The sequence below is a fragment of the Mytilus edulis genome, chromosome 2 (assembly GCF_963676685.1).
Source record: "Mytilus edulis chromosome 2, xbMytEdul2.2, whole genome shotgun sequence".
Taxonomy (NCBI): domain Eukaryota; kingdom Metazoa; phylum Mollusca; class Bivalvia; order Mytilida; family Mytilidae; genus Mytilus; species Mytilus edulis.
Genome location: NC_092345.1, coordinates 64,473,259 through 64,485,401, shown reverse-complemented (window position 1 = coordinate 64,485,401; position 12,143 = coordinate 64,473,259).

The window sequence follows — 12,143 nt, the reverse complement described above, 5'->3', positions numbered from 1 at the left end:
GGTCACCAAAGTAAATTGACGTAACAATAATGCAATTTAACCGCAGATCCAAATATTAGTTTTCGGTTCCCAAACCGACCTTGCATTCTGGCAATTAGTCTTGAACGTAACACTTTTCGTTATTGTTACGTATTCGTAGCCAGTGCTATTATTTAACAACAGCTATCGATATTAATAATTGTTTTTCAGTAACCAATCTAATTAAAATATAGATCTCCGATTTCAACAAGAATGCTTTCGATGTGGTAGTCACCGCTTGTCGATTTAGCCTGGAAGGTGGCAGGGTTTACCGAGAGAAGACGGAATCTCTGTGACTCTTGAAAACGACTTTGGTGACGAGTACCATTATATTATGAATTGTGGATATTTTATGTTTTGAAACAAAGACATTTTTACCTACATACTGCTGGTCACACCCTAATATCTATAAATTTGATCAACTGTTTAATTCATGTAATATTGTAATATTAGAAAAATTATGTAAATTTATCAAAGTACATTAAGATTGTTTGCAGATGATAGCATTATTTATAGGGAAATTAAAAAAACAGATGACACATTTAAATTACAGTCTAACTTAAAAACGGCCGGCAGGTGGGAGCAGGACTGGCTCATGCATTTTCACCCTCATAAGTGCAACATTCTCAGTGTAACTCAAAAACGCAAACCTTTAGACTTCACTTATAAATTACACAATCACTCTCTAGAAAACGTCGACTCTACAAAATATTTAGACCCAACTCTTCAATCAAATTTAAAATGGGACAAACATATCGATAACATGACATCAAAAGCAAACCAGTCCCTTGGATTTATTCGTAGAAACCTAAAAATAGCATCACCGAAAGTTAAAGCTCACGCATATAAAGCTCTTGTCCGACCAAAATTAGAGTACTGCTCAACAATTTGGGACCCACATCAAAAACAGCAAATTTCACAAATCGAAAAAGTTCAAAGAAGAGCAGCACGCTTCTCATGCAACCGCTTCCATAACACCAGCTCAGTTACTGAAATGATGACAGACCTAAATTGGTACCCACTCGAAATTAGGAGTTTACGATACAGACTTGTTTTCTTTTACAAAATTATACATGAAATTGTTGCAGTCCCTACACATAACCTTTTGATCCCATTAGACAATAGAACCAGACATAGCAATCCACACTCATTTAGGCAAATACAAACATCTTAAGACAGTTATAAATATTCATTTTATCCACGAACTGTTATAAATTGGAATCATCTGCCACAACAAATGGTATCATGCAGTACAGTACAGGAATTCAAGAGTATGATCTCAGAATCTGCTCTCATCCCCATATTCTATCCCTAACTATTCTGTTATCAAATGTATATAGTTTTATCACAATTTATTTTTTCAAATGTACATAAGTTATGTTGATTTTTTGATTTTGTTATTTTTGATTTTTGTTGCAATAGTGTAAATTATAAATTTTATAGTCGACGCCCGGCGAATAATCTTCAATAATTGAAGGATCGCTTGAAACCTAAAGAAGAAGAAGTTATAAATGTGAAAGTTAGTCCTCCAAGTTAATTTCGCGGTTGTATTGTTCACACATGCTTGTAAAAATTGTACCTTATAGTTATATTTACCGGTATGTATGTTTTCTATAACTATGTAATTGTAGTTTTATGAGAAATAAAGTATTCGAATTCGATTTCGTTATACTACGTTACTACATATGAGTAACGTAGTATAACGAAATCGAGGATCTATATTTTAATTAGATTGTTCAGGAACCGGCAACTGACCGTTATATGTTATATTATATGTGTGATTGCCAACGATTAAATACGACGAGCTTATAAAATCATGTAGGTTTTGTCTTTTAATTAGAAGTATATCGTATTTGTGAGCACGAAAAATGGAGTACGTGCGTTTGAACGGATTATCTAGAACGTCATTCATCTAAATTTACCATTACAATTTATACAAGCCATGTATATGCATTTGCTGATATAAACAAACACCAGGGATAAACAAACACCTAGTAAAAGGTATGTATACAATCTATTTTCTTTCACGAATAAATTTTCTTAAATTAAAAAAAAGAACAACTTATTGCAAAGGAAAGCTGTGATATTTCATTTCTTTTGATGGCTTTAGAATTTGGATAAAAACATAACGGACAACGATACACGGAATGCTTTCTTGTCAGCAACATGCTAGTAAAGCACTTCGAGCTTGCTTTCAGTTAAAAGCGATCATTCCGAATTTGATATAAATATAACCACGAAACTGTCCCAAGTTGAGAACCACGTCCGTGGCATAGACCACATCTTATTTTTTTGTCATTAATTAAGGAAATTTAATGTATTTTATGTATTTCATAATTACTCTTAAATATACATTGGTATTTGTGTCTTATGAAACTGTTTGTTTGCCAAAAACAAAATTAACAATTTTGAATAAGATAAAACACAACAATTTTCGTATCGTTGCCATTTAAACTTCTATAATTCCAAGTAGAACCTCCGTTGTAAGAATGAAGGCCGGAATGCTTTCTTGTCAACATCATGTTGAACATGTTGGTAAAGCACTTTGAGTTTGCTTTCCTTTAAAAGCGATCATTTGGATTTTGATATTTATAACCACGCACCTGTCCCAAGGTAAGAACCACGTCCGTGGCAGTGTATACATCTTTTATTTTGTCGTCATAATTAAGGGAATTTATGTTAAAAATAAAATATCGCCCTTTGTACAGGCAACTCATTCATATCCGATGTTTAGATAAATAAAAAAATCCGGAAGTTTTGCACGGAAAATCGGTGAAGATGTACCAAAAGTTTCTTTCGAAAACTCAACAATAATTAAAGATATATATTTCTTAACGACTGAATATACATATTTAATTTTGTCAACAATCTACAGTGGAAGCAATTGCAATGCGAGACAAATGGAAAATATACCAAGCCGCAGGTTTTAAAATGTTCAAATAATTTGTGTTCAATGCCAACTTCTTTGGACTGATTACAGAATTGGCGGTATTGTGCCATCTTTATCAGGACCTAAATATTTGACTTCCGTGCATTGAATTCAATGAAGAAAACATGTTCTACTGTTTTAAAAGTAAAAACAGCAACTCTCTTCTGAGAATTTTAAACCGTGAAATATAAAATACGGACATCCATTTTTTATATTGTAAAATGTACTATCTCATTCATATTTTTTGTTTTATTTTCAGAGAAAAATGGCGTTTTTACTCTCACGACATTTCCAGGACACTTTGAATGTGTCCATGTTCTTCAATAATATGTCGCAGGACCAAGTAGATGAGTATGTGTCGTCAAGAAATTCTTACTTCGTAAAATTGTTTGCCTTGTCGAAAGCCATCGCCAATGCCAGACGTTCAGGTGTGCTGAAGCCATTTGCATATGTGTCAACCTTAGAACGCATGTACAGACTATATGCCCAGCCATTGGTGTTTTTAGTTGCTGTAACAGCGTTCATTCTCATGGCCTTTTACATAAGGAAAGATAAATGCTTCAAAACATACGTTCTTACAATGACATTTATGCTAATTGATATCATAGGAGTACTGCTTCCTCTTCCGTTCCATTTCGTCTTCTTGCCTATTGACCTTAACTATGGTGGTGTGCCTTTCAGATGGTGTGAAGTATACCGCATACTGGCAGCGTTCTTACCACAAGTGCTGTATTTCCAGTCCCAATGGTTGAAATTTGTTACCTGTGTGTTTCAATGTTTCTACATATATTACCCCACTAAAGCTCAGTGGTTGTATAGGAAACGCTTTTTGACCACGTTGTTAATCGTATCTTTCCTTGTCTCGACAGCGATCTCGTCTCTCATGCATTTTGATGTCATTTTCCAAAGATTTTCCTACCTGAATATAAGGTCAAAGCGAAGAGTTAATACCTGCATTATGGTACCATCAGCAATTTATGACGTCGAATCTCACTTATATAACATCATCAGGATAGTGGCTCCGATGACCATAGGCATCGTAATTCCTTTTGTATGTATGATAGCAGGTACGATCATACTATTCCTAGAGATCCAATCAAAGTCAAAGTCGTTGTCAAAACAGGAGAATACTGAGCATGCTGAAGCAGGTCGTGTACAACATACAAGATTTATTGGAACGATAAGTACGATCTTCATAATCATCCTTATACCACGGCTGGTATTTGAAATTTTGCTTATTGACCAAATTTCCCGAGAAAGTTTTTATCATGAATTGATAGAAATGTTTCATCTGGCATCGCACGTTATCTATCACGTTTCAGTTCCCGCCATATTTGTTGTTTACGTTATTTGTAAGGAAAAACGAATTATCCAAACAGTGAGAAAAAGTCTAAGGAAATCACGGATCCCATCGAACAGCACCCCTGACCAATAAACCAGTATTTGAGACTCCGATAATGACCAGTCTACGCGCATAACAACTGGAAGAACTTTTGGTAATATATATGACATATATACCGTCTTTAAGCAGGAAATGTTCAAATTAATATTAATTAACTTTTCTCAAATGTCAATAAGTTACAATCATAATACAGAAAAGTACAGAGCAATGTTGAAGTTTCTTTTCTGTTCAACTATGATATACTTCATCGTTAAGACGTTTGTATGAATAAGAACAGATTGCCGTTTTCATCGTTCAACTTACGAAAACACCTTTTCCATACCTTTGGTATCATGTGTTATTGGCTTAAAACTTGGATGATGCTATTATAAAACGGAAGTACTGGTGGCAAATATACTTTATCTCTAAAAACAGTAAAAATCTTTATACCCCCACAAATTTTTTGTGTGTGGTATAATGTTTTTGATCCGTCTGTCTGTCCGTCCGTCCGTCCGTCAGTCCGTCAGTTATGTTCTTGTCATCGCACCTCCTCTAAATCCACACAACAGAATTTTATGAAACTTATAGATAATAAGGACATTCAATGTAGATATGCATAGCGACAGGAAATTGTGATTTATTTTTTTTTGCTAGGAATTTTGCGCCTTCGCAATTATTGGCCTCAATATGCTTCTGCAACAGTTCGTCATCGCAAATCCTCTAAACCACAAAACAGAATTTCATGAAACTTTGTAGATAATAGGAACATACGGTAGATTTGCATATCAACAGCAAATTATGATTGTTTTTTTTTCTATGAGTTATGCACACTTTTTTGTGTAGGAGCCAACCGAAGATCACCTCCGGATGCCAGATTTTCTCGCTGTTTTGATGACCTATTGGTGGCCTTGGGCTGTTTTCTGCTCTTTGGTCCGGAGTTGTCTCTTTGACACATTCCCCATTTCTATTCTCAATTTTATAATGGTTAATCATGGATTAAATAAATGTTCATACTTTAAGAAATAAAATGAAAAAAAAAATGACTGACCTTTCAGTATAATTTGAATTGTAATGTTTTAGATTACATTTTTATTTTGATATTGGCGTGCCTTGGCAATCGACAGTATATGTGATATGTATTCATCATTTCAAATACAATAACTAGAATGGATATGTTGTCAGCATTAAACAGATAGAAGAATTGTACCTGTTTTATGCTTGTAACGTTTATGAATATGTAATGTTTAGCTCACCAGGTACTTTGCATCCGTCGTCAACGTCCAGAAAGAAACTGAAACTTGTAATAGCTGCCAAAAGTGTTGTTGATTCTGAACTTGTTTCCCTGTTGAAGTCTTTTCTTTGAGACATGTCATTAAGAAAAGACTTCAACAGGGAAACAAGTTCAGAATCAACAACACCTTTGGCAGCTATTACAAGTTTTAGTTTTGTCATTACTCTTATTACTGTAAAAAATCTTATGGGTTACACAGTTGGTTTAAGCAGAAAACTTCAAGGGAGAAGTCAAGACATCATATCTGCATATATGAATGTCCAATCAGTATTGTCTCTTCTGGTCGAGGTTAGAGAAAATGTTGATTGCAAGTTTCTTGCTTGGTATGAAGAAGCTGTCGTCATGGGAAAGGAACATGATATCGTGCCTTCTGTAGGCAACGAAACCGCTGTAATGTTCCTGAAGAAACACCTGATGATTACTTTCGACGTGCACTCTGTATTCCGTATATTGATGAACTGATCTTTGGCATTAATGATAGATTTTCTTCTCTTTCTAAAACAGCTGTTATGGCGCTTGTTTTAATTCAAGAGATGACTATCCAGAAACAACACGCTCATGTAATACTCGAGAACATTAAACCGTTTCTTGATTTTTATCACTCTGACTTGCCTAGTCCATTTGGAATTTCTTCGGAAGTAGATAGGTGGTTGCATTTCTGGAAACATACCACAGATACATTGCCAAAGTCAGCTGCTGAAACCATTAAAAAATGCAACAAACTTGATTATCCCAATATATATGCAATTCTCAAGAATGCACAGTGTAACAAGTTGTGAATGTGAGCGTTCGAATAGTGAGCTCGGGTTACTGAAAACATTTTTACGTGCAACAATGGGCCAGGACCGACTAAATGGACTTGCACTGATGCACGTGCATTACAATTTAGAGTTAGAACTTGATGTTATAGTTGACAGGTTTAGAGTTAGAACTTGATGTTATAGTTGACATGTTTGCACGCAGGCATCCAAGAAAAATGAAATTGGAATCAATTTTATAAATAATATGTAACTTTTGTCTTCTATAGTTGTAACTATTTTCATGATACCAATAAAAAAATTGAATTGTGATTTAAGATTTCAAAAGGTGACCACCCCGTAATAAATTCCTTGATCCGCCCCTGATACAGAAACACGTCGACAAGAAGATGGGCATAATTGGTTCCCATTGGAATTCCGACAGTCTGTTGAAAAACACGTCCTGCAAACGTAACAAATATATTGTCAATCAAGAATCATGCATCTTGATAATGTCAGTTTCAGAGATTTTTTCTTTTGTTTTGAATCAGAGTGATTCTTTACAAAGTAGGATTTATACCTCCCCAAGATAATATATTTGTATCTACGTTCGCCTTTCTTTTTAATGAAACAAAGTAATGCCAACTTTTCAATTTGTCTTTTAGTTTAAAATGGGGAATACTTGTGTAAAGTGTAGAAAAGTCAAATGTTTTAATACTATTCCAAGATGAGAGAGAGAGTCTTAGACTGTATGTACTCTTCAAAGATCTTTGGAATTTTTTAGTATCCAACTCTGATTCACGCCACCACTAGAAAAGGCAGTTTCACAATAACTTTGGAGCTCGGATTTGATTGCTTATAAACTAGATGTTAATAATTTAGAAAGAGGTTTGTTTCGTGTAGCACTTGGAAGACCCAGCAATATGTCTTTGTTTGTAAGGACACTTATGTAGTTTAGGTATCCAATACAATGACGGAAGATCCATTTCTTCATCTTTGGTTGACATTCCAAAGGAACATAGAACATACCTATGATTATCCAGGATTTCCTCTTTGGTAAGTGTCGCGAGGGTATATGTCCAGTTTCCAAGTGAATTGTCAATACCTAATTCATTTATCAAACAGTTTATGTAATGATAATTACGCACAAAAAAACATATTTTTTTAGGCTTTTTCTGCGGGGACCAACAACAATTTCTGGAAGATAGCAGTAAAAAAACTGCAGTTTGACACATATTATTTTTGTAGCCATGCTAGTATACTTGTTAATCAACTGGGCAAAAATCACAAACTTTATAGTAGACATTCTAAAGAAGATATAGCAGAAAAACTTTGGATTCAGAGAATATTTTGAACGGTAACTTGAAGACAGACGGAGATGAGAAACAGATGAAAGAACTTATGACAATAGCTCACATGGCCAAGTTTCTTATACTGTATACATTAAAAAGATAATAGGAGTACCCTTCAATACTGAACAGTGCAAAATACCACGATAAACCACACAAACAAAATCCTAAAAAAAAAGATGTACAAGGGAGACAAGTAACAACAAAGAACAAATGCTCCAGCTAGGCAACTTGGTACAATACTTGCAAAATTGATAGGAGTACAGAAGTCTTTGTATAAACCATCTTTGTCTATCTAAACAGTTTGTAGAAAACAACAAAAAAACCTGCCCAGTGCAGATACAACCAGCAGGTCAGACTTCTTACTTACCAGTCTTGCTTGGACATTATATGGCACATACCATAGTTATGAGAACGTGGTAAAAAAGTGTGAACTACTCCAGGAAACTAGTAAAGGTACCAACTAATGTTGGTTAAACCTTTTGTGGCTTGGTCTCTTTTTTCATATACTACAAGTAAGAGATCAACTATATTTGGTGTATTGTGTAGATGTCTATCTGGCAGTTTACACTCATTTGGACCAGAACCTCATTTTCATTATTCATTGGTCAATATTAAGTTTTATTAATTATCTGTATCTCAGAGAGCAACAATATTTGTTGTAGGGAATTAATGTAAGGTTGCACATGTCTGATTGAAAGGTTCATCTTACTTTGACCTCATTTTTATGGTTCAATAGTCACAGTTTTATAATTAGGACTGTTTCTCTGGCAATAGGCTGTCTATATTTGATATACAGCAAGGGGCGGATCCATGATTTTGGAAAGGAGGCGAAGTAAAAATTTTCACAGAGCGTAGCGAGGCGAAAAATTTTTTGGGACCTTTTTTTGGCTAAAAAACATAAAATAAGTGTAAAGTGCATTTTAGTTAAAGTGTAGGGGCTGGACATTTTTGGTGCCGTATTCTCTACATTGATTGTCTATTATAAAATTATTGAATGGATCCATTCTATATGACACAGAATATGAATATCTTATCATATTCTGTGTCATATTGCTTTGACATAGAATATGATAAGATCTTCAACAGTCGTTAGGGCTCAAGTAAGAAAAATCTATAGTAAAACAAATAAAAACCAGACACATCTGAATACTGTAATAATTCTATTTTGTAATTTTATTTTACAGTTGACTCTTTTCATTAGAAGTCTTGGTGCATCATTTTCAATGGTTGAACAAAGGTGCAAATACACGTAAATAAATAAATACATAAATTACATAATCTTTAAAAGCTTAGATCAATGAACAGAATTAACAGAGTCTTTATGATTTATCTTTAAAAATAAACTTAGTGTGTGAGCAATATGATCTCAAACTATGCCCTACTTTTAAGATACACTTTGACAAAAGTTTTCATATTTTTTCAATACATTTGCCATGTTTATAGTTTAAATTTTGAACCTTTCCAAACAATCTCAATCATAACTGCATTCCAAAAACTATTACTTGAATAGTACAAGTACACATCTCTTTAAATAGAATTCTATTCATCAGTATGATTACATATAAATACTATGTTAAACAAAAAAGAAAACAAATATATTATTAAATATTGCAAAGTTATGGACGGAAAATAATAAACAAAAAGTTTGATATCAGATTTGGATCTCCATACAAACATGCCTTCTTCACTATCTTATATTGTTTGAATCTGGATAGCCCCACCTATAAAACACCTGAATAAGAAAAGCAACTAAGTCATGGATCAATTTGTAATGCTTCAATATAGTCAAGCTGTACAATATTCAAAAAAATTAAGCCTTTGATTAGGTAGAAAAAATACTCAACTTTTGGAAATTAGTAACAGATCAAGTCTAGATAACTACACAGCATTTTAGAATAAATGAGCTTGCTTTGTCTGAAATATTGCACAGTTCAAGCGCACTTATATTGCGAGATTTTTAAAAAATTTGTTATTTTCTCTGTTTTATAGGTGGGACTATAAAACATATAACTGCATGATTTCTGACCATAAACATAATATAAAAAATAAACAAATCTATGAACAATGTTTTAACTTAAAAGAGTTCAATTGTCAAGAAAGTGAACGCTTGATTGTGACTTTTTTTATTACTTTTTTTTTTAAATGACGCTAAATCCAATGAATAAGCACAAAACCTGGAATGTATCTTAAATGAATATTATATTCAAATCAGTGAATCAAAAATAGATAATCGTCAACTAAAAGTTTGCAGTGTTACATTTAAATTAATGTAAAGGAAAGCAACAATATCATACAAGTCATTATGTCAAAACAAACAATATGAATATTCTGAAATCCATCAAGGATATATAGAATATTCAAATTAACATTTCTGGATTAAAAACAAATAAACATTTGAATAAACCACAAATATAAAATGATTTGTTTAAAAGTTTTGTCATGTGAAACCTTCCACCTAATCGGATCAACAATGAAAATTATGCCATAAACTTCCTATAAAAGGGAGATAATTTTCCAAACAGTTATTTTAATATTAAACATGGTTGAATTGGTTATTCGAACCAAGAAAAGGCAGAAAATTTAATAGCTTTTCTCCTCACAACAAAATATGATGTTTTTTTAAAAATCAGATCAATGGGACATTTTTCAAGAATTCACTGGTATTGACCTGACAATTTATTTCTAATTGCAAATGAACTGTTTCTTTGAATAAATCAGAAAGGAATGTGCTCTGTTGAGTTCATTCAATGGGAAATTTTATTTTCTCCTTCAAAAAACACATTTTTCATTGATTGGTCTTCTGTAACATTGTAAAAATAATGTTATGCAGTAATACAACAAGTTAATAACAATAAGTATAAAATAAATAATTCATAAACAACATTAAAGACATAAGAGGTATTACTGGATGGAATGTCTAAACATAAATCTCAACAACTCATAGGTATAATCAGTATTGTAACATTTAAATTAAAAAAAAATCTACAGATACATTTTTTGGCTGGAAGTCTTAACATAGTTTAAAAATTTAGCTAAATATCGTTATAAATGAACTTGCCTGTAAGGATCAATAATAGTCTTGACATAACTGGTAACGTTTTAGCCTTAACGTTTTTGCCTTATTTATCACATGACCCCAAAATATTCTTATTTTTTTCGGGGAGATTGTTTTTTCAATGCCATCCGTTGATGGATGACAAATTTATCATAATTTTATTATTAGAAAATATTACTTTAAGAAAATCAACATGTGGATATACTGTTTTTCTTATCTTGACCTTATTTCTTAGTTTATTGTCCTTTCTTTGTTTTTATAATAAACTTTATAATTATTATTAGATACTTATAAAACAAATATTTTGTTGAATTTCATCTCTATTCAACAAAACTTAAAACATAAATTTTGTTAGGCCACTTATTACTTCTACACAAAAAAGTATAAATATTACGGAAACTTGGGCCAACTATGACAGAAATCGAATTTAACTTAAAGACAGTTTTTTTCAAATACCCTGCCTTTTCTGTATTTTAACTAAATTCAAAACTTGAGATTTCTGCACAATAAACTGTTGATACAGAGAAATGTCTTGCCAGTGTATAATTAACAATTGTTGATGCCACCAGTAGAAACAGTTAGTTCAGCAGCTAAGCTAAGCTTTTGCAACTTTCCTTGCAGACGAGACATAACACAAGATAAAGATGCACATACAGAAGTATTAAAGCCACACACTTTCAATATCATGTAGAATTTGATTTTTGTTTGCTTTTCAAAATAAACTATTTGAAGTAAAAAGTGGCCCAACTGGAGTTCATCAATTGATTAACAATTTTCAATAATTCCAATAACAAATGAACATGACCTTGACAGTTGAGGTTAAATTGTTTCCATAGAAATATCACAATTTTCTTTGGATACCAAATTAACCTTCATTTGTCAAGATGATTATGACAAAAAAATGATTATTTTATTTACAATTGTATCACAGTCTTGCTTTGATAAGCCTTTGCTTGTCCATCGACAAGTCACATAAATATTTTGGCAGTGTAAAAATTTGGAACATGTTCCATTAAACACACTAATATGTTAATACACTACAAACCCAAACCCTTACTATATCCACAATGTCAAACACAATCATCAGGGATCAACATGCAAGCAAGACATGTCATGGGACTTAAATGTTTTGGAATTTTAAACTAAAATTGTAAGATTTCTAAATAAATAAGAAGTTCAGATTTGCAGCAGCTGACAAGCATTGCTAATTACTTTACACACAACATTGACAAAACAACACATAACTAATTTTAGTATAAGAATTTAAGAATTCTAGACTGATTTCAGATAAAGCAGGTACTGGCTTTTTGACAGGCTGTAAACACAGATGACAACGCCAAAATTATCGCAAGGGAGACAATCCATAGTTTGTGGATAGAA